Raw genomic sequence first — 17751 nt, 5'->3', positions numbered from 1 at the left:
CCTCACGCCGAGGTATATACATCTCGAGTGTGAGACTAGACATTAATGAGTGGTCCGATAGTGTCCCGATAGCGGGTAGAACAATATGTCCACACAAATCTCGCTAGGATAGGCTCTAACATGACTTTGATACCATGTTAAGAAGTGAACTTTTAGCCTAACTCAACCCCACAAAACAGGCTTGTAAGGTGAGGTCAGCACCCACTTATATAATATAAATTGGTCTTATCTCTAATCGATGTGAGACTTTCAACACATCTAAAAAATACTTATTAATTTACTAAAATCATAATACACTTTATTGAATAGAGAATAACAATTATAAATTTTCAATAAACAACAACACGATTAAAATTGTTAAGAAATATATTGCTAACTAATAATTTTCATGTATCCAATGTCTCCCATCATATGCCTCATTTTATAGCAACTTTTTCTTACCTAACACACAAATGAGTATATTGCTAATTAATATTTTCATTTGTTTATCAGCAATAATATTTTACAATGAAAATTTCACTAGAGTTCACTTTTCTTTTTACTATTCTTTCAAAGCTTGAAAATTACGATGATTATTTGTCAAAAAATATTTTACTAAAGCTATATGATTTTAGAAGTTTGACTCCACTCCATTTCTTTTGTTATTAGCAGCTTCGATTTTTTTTTATATAAGTTTTTGGAATGATCCAATTCGTATACCATCTTATTTATATGCAATAATCTTAAAATAAACAGATATTATTGGTATTCTTTTAGTTTGCCAAAAGAAATCTATGAATGGACTTATCAATATAACTCAGTTTATGAGGTGTGGTAAATTCATATGAGAAAAAGTTAAAAAAGTTAAAATAATAACAAAAGTCCTATATTATGTTTTGTGTGAGTTGGTCTTAGGTCAAGGTAGATATGATTGGGTTGGACTCGAGATGTCACGACTCTACCCTTCATTCTAAGTCAATCTAGTTCATTTCTTTGGTTTAGGTTGACTTAACTAAACCAATTGTCGGGGCTTGATCAGATTATTGATTTGGACCGGCTCAACTTCAGTCTCAACTAACTTGTTTTAATATTTGGCTCAAGTGGACTCAACCTTAAGCTTAGACTAACTTGATTCAACTTTGACATGAGTCGACTCTCCTCGATCCTTAACCCATGGCGATTCGACATGACTTGTCTCAATCTTTAGTTTAGGATAGCTTGTCTTGACCTTGGCTAGGTCAATTTAACCTTTAGCTTGAGTTGGTTCTACTTGACCTTCGACCCAAGTGTTAAACTTTGGCTCAGACCAACTTGCCTCGATTTTTTGCCAGTGTTGACTCAGTTCAACCCTTTGGATCAGGCCAACTCATCTCGACCCTTTAGCCTGAACTAACTAGGCTCAAACTGTTTGCGCGTGCCTACTTGACTCAGCCTTCGATTCAAGTTGGTTCATATCAATATTTGGCTAGACAAGCTCGACTCGATTCTGAATCCACATAGGCTTGATTTAACCTATTTCCATTGCTAAATTGAGCTAACTCAGCTCGACCCAGGGCATCTTGGCTCAACTCTCGATCCAAGCTAGCTTAGTTCAACCCTCGATTGAACTGATTTAGCTCAATCATTGACCCAGGACAATTAAACTTGATCTTTAAGATGACAACTTGACTATTCAAACCAAATTGACTTGATTTTGCTTTTCATCTAAACCAACTCAAATTAAATATTATATATTTAAAAATTAATTAAAACTTTGTAATAGAACCAAACCCACTTTCTCCCTTATTCTAACTCATTTTAAGAATGTGCTTTAAGACTTTTTAGCATTTAGTATTTAGTATACCAATAAAATTAAACTTATTTAGAAATGGATTGAGATTAATCCATAGGCCACCAGTAAAATTAACACCTCTATCAATAAGTGATAAAGAAATAGATTAACTCGTCTATTAATCCGTCCTTTAGGATTAGTTTAAAAAAAAAAACATTTAACGAATTAAAGGTGCAAGGAGCAACTAATCCCACGTACAAACAACAATTTACACCATTATTTTTAAATGTATTATAGAATTTGAAGATTATTCGTAATAAAAAAAATCAACTTTTCCGTTGACCACTATTATGACATAAATTTTACAGGTTCTATCACAAAATAAAATATTTTAAATCAAACAATTAATTATAAGAGCTTGTAAGTAAAATGGCTGAAAAAATTAGGAGAAATTAAACTCACCTCTCTTTAGGTTTAATTTAATAGTAACATTTTCACTAAAATTTTAAAAACAAATTATGCAAAATTAAAAATTAAAGTTTTAAAATAACAATTAAACATTTTTTTATCAAAAGCAAATGAATGATTTAATTTGTAATCATAATATATTATAAAAAAATCACCCTTAATGTCTTTGATAAAATCAAAATAGTACTGCTTTTATCACTCCGACCATATGTAATCTTCAAAAGGATGACGTCGAAGGAAATTAAAAATCTAAAAAGAAAGTAGAGAAATGTTTTAGAAAAATATTCTACATATTTATAACATAAAACTTAATTAATAAAATTTCTATTTATTGATCTTTTGTTAATAAAATAATTAAGAGTTGTCTTTAAATATCACTGTTACTCCAAAATTATTTTCTAAGTCTTTAGATTAATCATATTGAATATTATTTTTTATCTCCCAACCATGAACCATGTATAGCGATCGGTATTTTAATGACATGTTATTAATTCTTGAGGTTTCATAAACAAAACTCATACCAAATAGAATTAAATCACAAAAAAATTATTTTATTTTTTATTTTCAAATACTTCTTTTTCGTGATTGTCACATATTAGTAGTATGACTTTGGTTTTGTATGAACATCTCCCATGTTCTTCTAATAACCAATCCTCTAAATTTTAAACAATAAAATTAATTTCTTATTTCAATGGAAATTCTTATTAAAAGTTCCTTAATTCAAATATTTCCTCTTCACATTTCATATGTTTTTTTTTTAAAACTAATACAAAAGTTAAACAAATCACAAAGAATAGTTAACTCAATCTACTAGAATTTTAATTAATCCAATATCACATGTGACAACGAAAATATTTTTTTTCTTAAAAAGCCTATAAAACAAGTGAATGTTCTAAAATATTTGTATACAATCTTTTTATTTTTATCTTGAAAAATAAGGGACAATCATAACATACGCCAAAAAGTTTTTGATTTGCAAATAACTAGGAGTATAATATTGGATAATTCCAAAAGGTTTCATGTATATGCATGAAAGTCTTTACATATTTGTTTTTGATACTACTCTAAAAAATTTATTATTAATAAATGTATTTTATATGTATATAAATTTGTGTCTATTTCTTATTTTTTTTGATATGAAATTTTATTTGTACTTAACCTTGTCTTCATTAAATATACCAGTGATGTTGATAAAAACTGCAGCTATACCTTTCAAAACATTTCTTCTTCAGCTTTCAAAAACATATGAAATGAAATTATGATCAAGAGAGAAAAACTGAAATGCATTAATTTAATTGACAATACATAGTTTGAATAGGCTAAGCACATTGTTTAGACACTGTGAACAAAGGTTTTATCAACTTCCAAACAACAGTAACTAAAAAAAATAGCAATGATTTTCATTCTCAGTGTCTCCACTCTTTCTTGATCTTTTGCAGAGGTTGGTTCTACGTACTATAGATTCAATGCTTCACCAAATTTTCCACCATTGTATAATTGACTGAAAGATGTGGACCATATATAAGGTGATAATCTCCATTGCTATTATTTCTTGTCACCTTTCCAAAATTCAATGAGCTTCATTTAGGTACAATACAATCGTCCAAATTAATACACGTTGCCACAGTTCCATCAATTTCACAACTCCAATTCTAGACTACCAAATGAGTAAATTTATATACAACTACTTTTAAAATGCAAATATAAGAAAAAAATTTACTTTTACACTTATAATTATCATTGCTATTTAGAAAAGATGACACATTTAACTAATGTAAAAAATACACAATGACATTTTTATACTTAGAAATAACTTTTTTTTTTATTTGTAACATGGTTATGCAACTTTTTTTACTCACTTTTTTTGCGATTTGGGTATTTTTTTTCTTTTTTATTGTGTTCTTCATCGAGTTTAGTATTATTTATTTACAGTATTAGAAAAAGGTTATTTTTGACGAATAACTACAAATGGAACGTGATTCGTCAGAAAAATGAATTTATCAATAAATTTATTGACAGAATTATGAGTGATTGTTTATCGATAAATATATTTATCTGTAATAGCATTAGTCTATTATTAACGGATATATTCATTGATAATATTATCGGTAAATATCATCATTCATTATCGAGGAAATGTGACCGTCGATATGTGAATTGATTATATAAAATTAGAAATTGATATTTCATTATCTTAAATTTATTCTCAATTTCTGATTTCGTAAAGGGTAAACTTCTCTGATACTATATTGTTGACGAATTTTGACTATTTCTGATGAATTATATCGGTTGGTAATATCAGTTTTTTTTAGTGTAAGTAATTCACACATGCTTATTCAGGCTTATTCATGAAAAAAAAAATATTGTGTGATTGGTCTCTCTTGAATGTATATAGATTTGGCATCCTTGTCATTTGACAGTAGAGTGTGTGATTGTTCTTAGCAGCATTTGTGTGATGAACATTAAAAGCAGGTTTTGACCATGGCATGTTTTTTGAAGCAGTTTAATGGCGCTATTATTATGGGTATATATTTGTATATGTAGGTGACCATACATCATAAAAGGAAACGTGATTCCTTGAAGTTTCTTCTTTGAGGACCACATTGTAGTAACTTGGAAAGGGGTTTGCTAATAACCCGCTGATAAATGCAATCATTCCTTTATACCAACCCTTTAATCATGCTGTCTGGATTTCCGTTGTAATCACATTTACCCTTCACAATTTCTCACCAATCATATCAGAGGTAAAACAACTCACGTAAATTAATCACTTTTTTGTTTTTTCCGAGAATGTCAGTGTTTGTTACTCAAAGAGTTAAATCAGTACTCACACAACATTTTTTTAACAACATTTAAACATTATCTATGTAGTGATTGGTCTAAAATTATTCCACAATCAATTATAGTAATCATAAACACCACTATAGACCAATCACAAAATGACACGTAAATGATGTTCAAATATTATCACAAAAATGTTGTCAAAATTATTATTATCCACCCTTCTTTCAAATCTACTAAAGTGATTTTATATATCTAAAATTTTAGTAGAAAAGTTAAACTCATAACCTTCTCTCACTCTTCCTTCTAATATAAATTAGTCAATGTAACACTATAAACTGATGGTAACCATAAATCCCTTCAAACAAAAGGAAATGATTTTTATGAGAAGATTAAGTATGACATATGCATGAAGGGTTTGTGATTTATATCTAACTGGTTATAATTATGACATGAAAAAGAAAATACTATTGAACTAGAATGTTATTGTAATATTAGAAGGTTGCAGTATTCTTTTATTTCATTTTCTTATAATATAACCTCAACATAGTTTTATTTCACTTTTATCTCCAGAACAAATATAAAAGTTCTGACATATATATGTTCTAAGTTCTAAATTTCAATAAAGAAATAACTTTTTCTTTCGTTTGTACTTTTTTTTTTTCTTTAGACATTTCAAAAGTTTTATTTCAATCATTAATGATGAAATAACATTTTCTTTTAATGGGGTCTTAATATTCGATTTTGATTGCAGTCTAGAAGAAACTTTAGTGATAACTTTTGTTCGGACAATCTATTGAATTTATGAAAAGATTTACTTCCTCTTATTTAGTGGATTAGTTTCCCTGCTGTCAATGAAGATTTACTTGTTTGAATGATTTATATGCATAATTTTATTGGATTTTAAAGCAAGATTATAGCATTTGACAAAGCTTTAGCACATAGTAGAGAGGATGTAACTTTTACGATATCTTTAATTGAAAATAAAAATGTTAACATGGTTGAATTTGAAATTCTCTAATATATGTTTAATTATTCTTCTACCTTATTAAGTTAATTAGTTAAAAGTGCCAAAGTTGTGTTATATACAGACAATATTCTTAAACTAAATATATTAAGTGATTCACTTTTGAATGTCGATTTTATGTGTCATATCGGTTAAGCTTACTTTATATTCTAAATTAATTTTTAATTTATAAAATCATTGACATAGCATGGAATAATCTCATGTAATTAAAATATGTAAAATAGGTCATGGGTTATCTATTTGAAAACATTAATTGTATTAAATTAAATTTATTAATTAACTATATAAGTTGTGTTTAAAAATTTATAGATCTTTTCAGGGAGAATTATCTAATAAAATATTATTAAATAATCTCATGTAACTAAAATAGGTAAGATATTTAATAAATTATCTATTAGAAAAAATTAATTATATTAAATTAAATATATTAATTCAAGTTAAATATATTTTTGGTTCATAAAATTATGATACAGAATTGGATTCATTATGTCTCGAACATTAATACATTAAACTTTAAAAATAAATTGATGTAATTTCATTGCTAAATGACACAAAGGATTTGTTAACGTGACGGTCATGTGAGTATTTCTAAACTTAAAATTGAAGATAAAAATGTTAAATATATTATTAGTCCTTTTTAACTTTATTATGAAATTTGATTTTGTTCTTATCTCAAATTTTAAATCATTTTCATTCCTAAACTTTACTAATAAATAGATGTAATCCTCATGATCAGACACATGGCAACAAGTGAACACACATGGCAACCTTATTTGCTATGTCAACGAATTTTTAACGTTTCTTGGTGACGAAATTACATCTATTTATTTTTAAAATATAGGAATTAAATTGTACTAAAATTTGGAACAAAGATGAAATCTAATTTTGGCATCATAGTTTAGAAACTAAAAGTACATCTAATCCATTAATTTATATATTAATTAATTATATAAGTTGTGTTAAATTTTTCATAGATCTTTTGAGGAGAGAATTATCAGGAAAATACATCATTAATAAGACATGAGTTAAACCCTCATAACAAAATGACATCATCACCATCAATCCATAATCTTAAGACAATGCACTTATAAGTCTTTTTTTCTTATAATGTGTTCAATAGAGCTGTCAAAACAGGCAATTTAGTTCGGCTCACCACGAGTTGGTCACTTAGTGAGTCAACTCAACCCGGCTCATTTATTAGTGAGCCAGAAAAATTCGAACTCGGTCAACCCACCACAGGTTAGCTCACTAACTCACTTAATTACAATTTTTTTTAAATAAAAAAAATACAAACTTTCTATAATTCAAATCTAAACAAATTTTATTTCCAAATTTCACTTCCAACGTGGTTGTTTAATTAATTTCGAAAGTAGAGAACTTAAATAATTTTTTTCAAGCAAAAAAATAATAAATATTTTTCTATAAAACTAAAATTAAATTTTAATAAAATAAAATTAGGTAGGTGGGTTGGTAGGCCAACCTAACCCACCACGGGTTCAACCCGTATGAACTGGATTTAAATGAGTCGGGTTGAAATCTGACCGCATAAAAAAATACAATTTTTTCAAACTCAAACCGACCCGAATCCGTGGTGAGCCGGATTGACCCGCGAGTTGTGACCCATTTTGACAAGCTCTGGTGTTCAACTTTCTTATTTCCATCTAATTTGAGAGTCAAACTCACTTAAATTTCTGATAAATTTTCTCCTTTTAGTAATTTGAGTTGGCTCTCAAAACGAATAATTGACTCTAATGCCACTTACATGAGTCTTTCAAAAAGATTATTTTAGATATACAATACCAATGAAACAAGAGTTCAATCCACATAAATTATTTATATTACTTATAATCCAAAACATTAAGAACAAATATGATATTTAAAAAAGAAAAAATATAAATTAAAATTATTTTACTCATAAGTTAAGTTAATGGGGTAAAACTCTCTTATATAATTTCTTTTAAATTTTTGTTTGAAACTTATATATAATTTTAGCGTATGGAGGTAAATTATTTTTTCCTTCTTATTTTTTTATAAGTTTATTTTTTTTTTAAATAATTTGTAAATTTTAGGCATAAATGATAATCGCCAAAAATTTGTACTAATGAGTTTTAAAGACCTTTTATAGAATGTGAGATGATTGAAATGTTTTTCATCAATAAAAAAAATCATAAAGGATATTAATTTATTTATTTTTCATCAATAAAAAAAATGTTTTTCATTTATATATTAATTTATTTATTTTTCATAATAGATAATTCTGTATATAGTGTTTTTATTTTATCATTTTTTTATGTAATCTCTGTTTTTTTTTCTTTTCATTTTTATTTATTGTTTAATAAAGTCTTCATGTGACATCCTAATTATATAGCAAGCATGATATAATATAAACATCATCATTTTAATATAAGAGAACAATTGGAGTAGACTTGCAGTTAAGTTGCTAAGGTTACAATAAGACTAAGCATATATGATATGATCATAGATGGGACAACAATGAAGAGCTTTTAGAGTAACAAAAAGAATAAAATAGAATAGTGTAGGTTTCATGGGCTTGTATTTTGTCTCTTTTACTTTCGTTTCATTGCTAGTGAGGAAACGTTTATAAACTCTTCATTTTCCTTTAGTACAAGCAATGTGAGACATAGCTTGAACTTAAAAGAAAAGAAGAGTAATTTGTTTTCTATAGCTTGTAGTACAAGATAGCATAACTAGTGTTCATGTTTTGAACTATAGGAGAACTAGTTGCCTTATAAACCCTTTAGAGTGGAGAAATTTGAGCAATGTGGGACTCAAAAGCCCCTAGAGGACCTGCAGCACCTGCTGGACGGTCTCCACACTCAAAAGTCTCATATCTCCTAGATCTTGCATTGTGGCTCACTCCAAAGGCTATATAAGAAGGCTTAGGGGTCTCCTTTTTGGTACCTTACCTTGAATGAATTGAATTTGAGTTGATTTGCACCTTTGCAATCCTCTTTTGAGATAGTATTTTGTCTCCAAGTCCCTCTTTTGGGCAGACCTTATCTTGCTCAAGCAAGTGGCGGTCCTCCTTTGATGCTTATCTTGGAGCTTCCTTCAAGTGGCGTATCCTCAAGTCATAAGTTTCCTCTTTCTCTAATCTTTTCCACTTTTAATTTCTCTCAAAATTTCTTGCATGCCACTTTAGAATATTCTCTCTAGGTATGCACTTCCCCATCAATACACAAGCAACACACAAACACAAAAGAAAGGGTGAGCTAGATAAACAAGCAATATACATAGAGCACAATCAATCAGCATCATCATGCTTAATCATATATAAAGTAAACAATTAAAGAATACGATTCTGACCATGCATCAAGTACTCAACACGACTCATTCGGATTTGTATAGCTGTCGAACTATTGGTAGTCTTTGCACTTGCATAGTTCAACTGGCCTTCCTCAACACTATGCAAGGTAAATCTTCATACCAGTCTATAGTTAGACTCTAAGACTACAGACGAGGAGCTCCCTCTACTCTCACCACTCACATTGTTCTTCTCTATTTGAGCATGAACAGTCCTTTGAGTGTAGGGATAAACGTACCATTTCAAAGCTCCATACAATTATATAAGACAACAACAAAACCTCTACAACCACTTCCAATAATCTCACCCTGAGATGTCCAATTCATACTCAATTACATCATTATAATTCACAATCATGTTCTTTCTAACCACACAATTCAAATATATAAACATATTTGACACCCTGTCAATCAAACAATCCAAAAAGAAGAAGAAAATAGTGAAATCCACCTAAACTGGTCGCACAACGCACACAGGTGCATAGCGAAATCAAGTTATTTTCACATAGCGCACACCCTTCTGTCGCCTTGCGAATTAACAAACAGAGGGGAGTCCTCCAGAGTTATTCGCATAGCGCACCCAGTGCGCTATGCGAATGCCCTAGTAGAGAGCTTCTCGCTAGGGCGACCCACTGTGCGAATCTCTCGCATAGTGAGTCTACATAATCTTCAGAATGAAATTCTACAGATTTATGCAACCGAACTCCCTAAAACCCATTCTAGATCATACTATATACATATTTAAACTTGTCTAAGTGGTTCTAAGTGTTCCTAACATCATTGTAAAGTAATTATGCATCAATTTACTCCAAAAAACATCAATTTCATCAAACCTAGACACTTAATTCTTGATTTACCATTTAGAATGTGTTTTTAACCATTTTGGCACTTCTAATAAGTCTTAAATGACTCCTCTAAACTGTCTCAACAACCCTCTTACACCCAGACCTCAATTGCTCAAAATCACATCCTCACTTCCTCTAAACCCACTCAAAAGCACCAGTTTCACTTAATTATTTCCTACTAATTAGTATGACGTGTTTCACCCCATCAACAAGTTCAACTCCAGCAAGACATCATAGTCAATAACAGTTCACAGTCAGGAAACCCTCAACATACCGTTCATCATTCAAGAGACACTAAAACTCAACGTACATAAACTAATTTCTAGTACAATCAGTGACACAACACAAGGTTAATTGTATATACAATATATACATATATTTTAAGCTACAAAACAGGTAATAATCTAGCTCCCATTACCTTAGGGTTGAGCAGTCCAACACACAAAACAACTTCCCTAGTGCCCTTCCCGGAGAAGTACCGAAACAGTGCCCTACAAATCACCAAATGGCGATGGAAATTAGCTCTTAGAACGAATCTTGAGCTAGAGAGTGGAGAAGAGGAACTATCAGTCACATGCAAGGCAGAACCTTGCATGGTCACAACCCTAAAACATGGAGGAGGAGGAGGACCACTTACCGGCTGAAGAACGAGAATCTAATCGGATGGTTTGAAAGTCTTTTGCATCGCAATCACTTGAACACCTCCTAATCAAACATGCAATGGCTCAGCAAAATTGTATGGTAGAGAGAAGACAGAAGAAGAAGAAATTGCACTACAGTAAAAATGTAAATTACCGGCGGGTTTTTACCGACGGCTTCTAGGCCCTCGGTAATTTCAGTTTTCCGAAGGCTTTACCGAGGGCCTGTGGAGTAGTAAAATACCGAAGGCTTTAGATCGTCGGTAAGCGAAGTATTATTTATCGAAGGCCTTTAGCCCTTAGTAAGGAGTTCGATTATATGTTTTCCGAAGGCTTTATCGAAGGCCTTTGCCCCTCAGTAAGTTGTTCGATTATCTGAAATAACAACTCGCTCCCCCATTTCGCAAAAACAATTCTTCCCCAAAACAACAGAAGGTATCCACCATCTCTGCAACTGCCCTCTACCCCATTCGTGTTGTTTCCAAATCCTCCACTGCAATCGTCGTTCCCCAATCTCCAGTGGACGATTTCTGTGCAAACCCTCATTCCCCAATCCTCCATTCTGGTCGCTCTTCAGTCGCAGGTGTCCATTGTAGTTGCTCCTAAGGAATCTGGTGGTTGACGTCAGCTATTGTGGCGAGACTGTTGGAGGTGGTTGGCTGTCGAGGGGGCTGTCGCCATTATCGCTAGGCAGGACGGTTGTTGCTGGGTGACGAAGGCTTCCATTATCGCTGCGTGACCCCGCGACTGCTGCTACGTGAGGAGGTGTTCCATTATCGCTAGGGAGGCTATTGGAGGGGGCTGTCGTGGAGGTAAGTTGAAAATTGATATTGTTGCAAGTTGCTTAATGTGTGTTTTCATACGGTCTCTGTAATCCAATTTGTGTTTGATAGGGCTGAGAGGTTTCATTCTCCTCTGCATTCTTGCCCCAGTGGTTTTCTTCCTTGCTCGGGGACTCTACGCTGCTGGTTAGTTCGGTTAATGTTTTAATTTTTTTTATTGATTGTTGTTTTGTGCGTTTGAAGATCTGTGTAAATTGTAATATTGAGTAGTTTAGTGTTTTTGAATGGTTTTTGGTTTAGCTGTGGTTTTAGTGTTAAGTGTCTGTGGTAGTTGTATGTTGAGTGATTAGTTAGAAGGGCGTGTGTGACTTTGAGAGTTGCTTTGTGAGAGTAAGTGTAATGCTTGGACAAGTGTCTTTTGGAACCTGTGACACTCAAACCATTCATGCTCTGAATTGGTGTTCCAATTCATCTTATCGATGTTGAATGAAATGTCAACATCCAATTCTTTTGATTAGACACAGAGAAAGAGAAGATAATTTAGACAGAAAAAAGATTATAGATTAATAGCAAATGACGCCTCTTCCTAGAAGAACCTTTGCTTTTATATTGTTTCATAGGCCTCAAAACTCTGCCATCAGTATCAGTTGATGCATATTCTAAACCTGATTGAAACTTCAAATCACGGTTAACAATACTTTGACTAAAAGATTGAAAAAATGACAAACAATTTGAACCTTTGCTCGAAAATCTAGTACAGCTTTTATCAAACATTGAAGATAGTATCCTAGCTGCATTCTCCTCAAGATTTTCCTTTTCATCTTCTGCTGATGCTTGACGTAGCATATCCTCATCATCAGCAATATCTTCGTTACCTTGTGATTCATATTCTTTTATAATATCTCCAAATTCAACCTCACAAGGATGTTTATGCCCAGCAACATTGATTTTCTTATCCGCCTAAGTAACAATGCGGCAAAGTTCATTTCACCAGCAGATTTAAGGGAAGATTTGAGTTTAGTCTCACATGATCCACCCATTTTTTCTACTTGGAATTTCTGTTTAACATTGACACAATCAAAATTGGAAGTGGAAGCACCACCATTAACAGTAGCAGTACTTGTCTCCCCTTCACATTCCAAGGTAGGCTATATTTGGCAAGTTGATTAAGTCAAAAGAGGGCCTACATCACATCAAGAATGCACATCAAATGATCAATTATGAAGAAAAATAATGCAAGGCCTAGAATGTCATTTTTCATGAATGCACACACAAGAAAAACTCAAATTCAAATCTCTCAAGGTTCACTTTGGTCAAAATTGTTCTTTGCAACTGATTCATCATGTAAAATTCACTTAATTCAATGTATGGAACTGTATAACATGACGAAAAATGCTAAAATACTAATAAAAACTTAATTAACTACTACAAATCACTAAGAAAACAAAATATGCATGTGGACCTAAAAACTACAGCACTAAAACTAGTAAAAAGTAAACCAGAAAAATCTGCACTAAGTTTAATATCCACATTTAACACTATCTAAAAAGTAACTATGCACAGTAATTTAAAATCAGCAAATTAACCTAACCATGCTCCTATCTACTCAAGAAAGCTTAAAATGCATAATATGACTACATGAACCTAGAAAACTAGTTCAAAATAGTAATAACAAACAGAAACTATTCTAATATAAAAATAGTACTTAAAAACTTTGTAAATTCTAACAAGTTTTAAATGCCTAACTAGGACTAAAATTTAAATGCAGTAATGAAAATTATGCAAAATGCAAAATTCGAACATGGGTCAGCTCCTACACCGGATGATGCGAGTAATGCAGATAACGACATCCGTAGGATACAGTGCTGGGTCGATGTCGTTGGTGGGAAGAAAAAGGGACGAGTCTACAATGCAGGACAACTTGCTGCAAACTATACAACATCAAAAGGAGGTACACTGAAGCACCAACCTTCTTCTTCTTCCACCCCTTCTGCTGCCGAGGCCATCCAGCGCTTGACACAGCTACTAGAGCAACGTGACCAGGAAAACCGTGCATTGAGAGACGAATACACTAACTTGAGAGACGAGTTTTCAAGCTTCAAGTCCCTGGTCATGAGAGCGCTGCCTCAAACATCAGACACTCCTTCCACTGTCCCTCCGACCCAGCCACTACCCTCCCCGTCACCCGCCGTCCCTCATCAGCCCAGATCAGTCCAGCCCACACCAGTCCAACCATCTACAAATGAGCTGGACGATGAAGAACTATCTGAAGACTTTGTACAATTTAGTTTCATTTTGTTATTGATCATAGTGATGTTAGTACATTTAGATGTTAGTATATTATGATATTGGTACATTTATTTTTGCTTAGAATTGGATGATATTACTATTATGATATTGTTAGAACATATTGGATGTCAATACATTATGATGATAATGTTAGTACTTTATGATTTTTCATCAATGAACAGATTGGGATGGACAATATATAGGCAGGTTTGTTTGTGGATTGAAACTGTTATGCAGGTTTGTGTATGCTGTGAACATTACATTGCAGGTACATGTGGTTGGACAAGAAAAAGAAATACAACTCATTTTTCCCTGCACCAAACTGAAGGCTTTACCGAAGGGCAAAAGCCTTCGGTAATTACCGAAGGGCGAAAGCCTTCGGTAATTACCGAGGGCCAAAAGCCCTCGGTAAAAATAGCGACAACGTATTTACCGAAGGCTTTCGGACCGTCGTCGGGTCCTCGGTAATGGGTCTTTTCCGACGGCTTTTGGAGTTTTCCGAGAGTTTTTGGCCTTCGATAATACCCTTCGTTACTGTAGTGTTGGTTTTCTAGAAAAAAAATGAGGTTTAGAAGAAAATGAGCAGAATTTGATAAAACTGCTATATTTATACGTTTTATAAAATAAAAAAAAAAAAGAAAAGCTCTCTTCTTTAGTTTTAATCCCTTTATTTATTATTTAGTATATTTACATGCATTTATATATATATATATATATATATATATATATATATATATATATATATATATATATATATATATATATATATATATATAAGCCCTTACACTTCATGTGATGAGTCTACTTGAACAACCAACTAAAAATTGTTGGAAAGAGCCTTAGAAAAAAAATCACGTTAACTTGTATATAAAACAAACTTTCAAAATTAAAAAAAAAAAAAAAGGCATAGAAATTAGTGCATTTTCGTATATGATTATTTTGAAGAAACAAACATTTTTAATAAAAATAAAGACGCGTTGTTCTTTTATTTTTTAAAAAAGTAATATTTTCCCAAAAACCTCCATCAAGGATGTACCAAAAGCACACCATAATACCTTATAGTTAACTTTGCAGTACAGATATTGGATAGAAAAATAATTAGTCAACAAAAGTGGGACAGTGGTAAGATCCTTGTGAAGTGAAAACAAATTTTCTTGGTAAACAGGTGATTAATGAATTTTTAGTGAAGTGGATTATTAAGATTTAATACTCGAGATTAACTCATCGCAGATTAATTATATACTTTTTACTATTTCTAAATTATAAATTATAATTTTAATCTTCTTATGATATTGCTCTTAAGAATATAATTTTAATATTTAAATTTAATAAATTAAATATCACAATTTAAATTAAAAAAAGGTAAACCAATAAATAAATTTAATTGAGAATTATTTATTTATAATTATATTATATAGCATTGTTGTTTCCCTACATTAACATATTATGTTTAAACATTTTATATTAAATGTATTTATTAAATTAGTGTCCTTTACCCTTAAAAAAATTTCCTTCAATGTAATTTTATGACATGAGGGTCTAGTTTAGCTTAAAATAATGGCTTAATATCGTTTTTGGTCCCTAGTTTGGGAGGTTTTGTTCAATATGGTCCTACCTTTTTTTTAGTAACAATTGATCCCACTTTTTGAAAAAACTGTTCAATTGACTCCTTTTTGGTTTCGACGTCAATTTTCTAACGGTTCTGGTTACGACGTCAATAAGTTCTTTCATGCATTCACCTATCCAAATGTTATTTTAACAGTCCTGACATAATGTTATGTTAAAAATTATATCATCATTGTATACAATAAGGACTATAATAAACAATTTAAACTTGAATATGGGACGATAATAAACAATTTAAACTTGAATATGGGACGACTATGAACAAAAAGGACTCAATTGAACAGTTTTTTCAAAAGGTGGGATCAATTGTTATGAAAAAAAAAAGGTAGGACCATATTGAAAAAACCCTCCCAAACTAGGGACCAAAAGCGGTATTAAGCCTAAAATAATTAATACAAATAATTGTAAAAATTATGAAAAGCTTGTCCCCACCTACCATGGGTTATCCAATTTAGAGCACATATTGACCATTCAAATTTTAGGATGCCCTGGGTTGGGTTTAACTAAAATTGGATCTTACCTAATACACAAAACTCATCCAACTAGTCATTCAAGATTATTTTTTTTACACAATTCATATATTCTTATATTTAGTCCTTCTCCTTTTAATATAATTATGATTAAATAACTTTTAAAGAGTAATCGCTATTTTAGTATTTTTTTAATAAAACTAATTACAATTAATAACTGAAAAAAATATAATATAATTTTTAAATTATTTTTATAATAGTAGTTTTAGTTTATAATAATTTATTATATTTCACTCATAAAAATTAAAATAATTTATATTATTTTGTAGAGTTATAATGCAACACTCGATGTAAACAAAAATAAGAAAAGATACATGTATACTAAAATCAACTATAATAATTTATTATATTAGATGAAATACATTTTTATATTATCTCTTCACTTTAAATATAATATAGATACAACAATTATATAATGAAAAAATATATACTAAAGACTATGTAAATACACTAAAGATTCAATAAATTCTAAATTCTTATTCATTCAATAAAAGAAAAAAGAAAAAATAATTTCCTTTATTTTTGTTAATAACATTCAAGATTTAGGTTTAATAAGTTTTATAACAGTGTAACAATTTAAATCATGTTATTTAAAATTTATATGATTTCTACTTAATCACAAAAGAGACATATTGGTTTCTATATTATAAGTTGTATGTTTATCCTGATTAAATTTTCTCTCTTTTTTTTTTTTTTTATCATGTTTGTTAATACTTCATTCTGCAATAAATATCGTCTGTATTTTCACTTTATTTTACTGTTTAAATTCTCTTATTTCCGTCAATTAAATTCATCTTCTTACTCTGACTTGAATATGATATTCATATTATCAATTTTCATTTTATTTGAGCGTATCAATGTGATTTTTTTTTCAATATTTGTTGTTTATTGAAAACATATATAAACACACAAATTATTATACTATCTTCTGGCTCTAAATATTATACTTTCTTCTCTCTCAAAAATGATAATCAAATCTATTTAAAATTCTTTTCTACTTTAATTTATTTACCATAGATATTATATGATTTCAATAATATTCAACATAATAATACTTCCATAATATTATGTTTGATTAAATATAGTGGAAACATATATATTCAATTAAATATTTGTATTATTACATAAATTATTAATATTTATAAATTGATAGTTTGAGTGTGTGTATATATATTAGAAAGTAGGTTTTTAAGCCTAACTCAACCCTACAAAACCGGCTTGTAAGGTGAGGTTTACACTTCACTTATATATTATAATTTGGCCTATCTCTAGTCGATGTGGGACTTCTAACACACCCCCTTCACGCCGAGGTATAGACATCTCGTGCGTGATAGTAGAAATTGGGTGGTCCAATATTGGCCCGAGAATGGGTGGAATAGAAACAGAAATGCCCACTTAGAACTCGCTAGGATAGGCTTTAACCATGACTCTGATACCATATTAGAAAGTGGGTTTTTAAGCCTAACTCAACCCTACAAAACCGGCTTGTAAGGTGAGGTTTACACTTCACTTATATATTATAATTTGACCTTATCTCTTTCATTCTTTCTTCTTTTGTAACAATATACATGTAGGTAGACGTCTATGTAGATGCGTAAGTGGATATATATATATATATATATATATATATATATATATATATATATATATATATATATATATATATATATATATATATATATATATATATA

This window comes from Vigna radiata, chromosome 10 (assembly GCF_000741045.1).
Source record: "Vigna radiata var. radiata cultivar VC1973A chromosome 10, Vradiata_ver6, whole genome shotgun sequence".
Classification (NCBI taxonomy): Eukaryota; Viridiplantae; Streptophyta; class Magnoliopsida; order Fabales; family Fabaceae; genus Vigna; species Vigna radiata.
Note: the sequence above shows the minus strand (reverse complement) of the source record.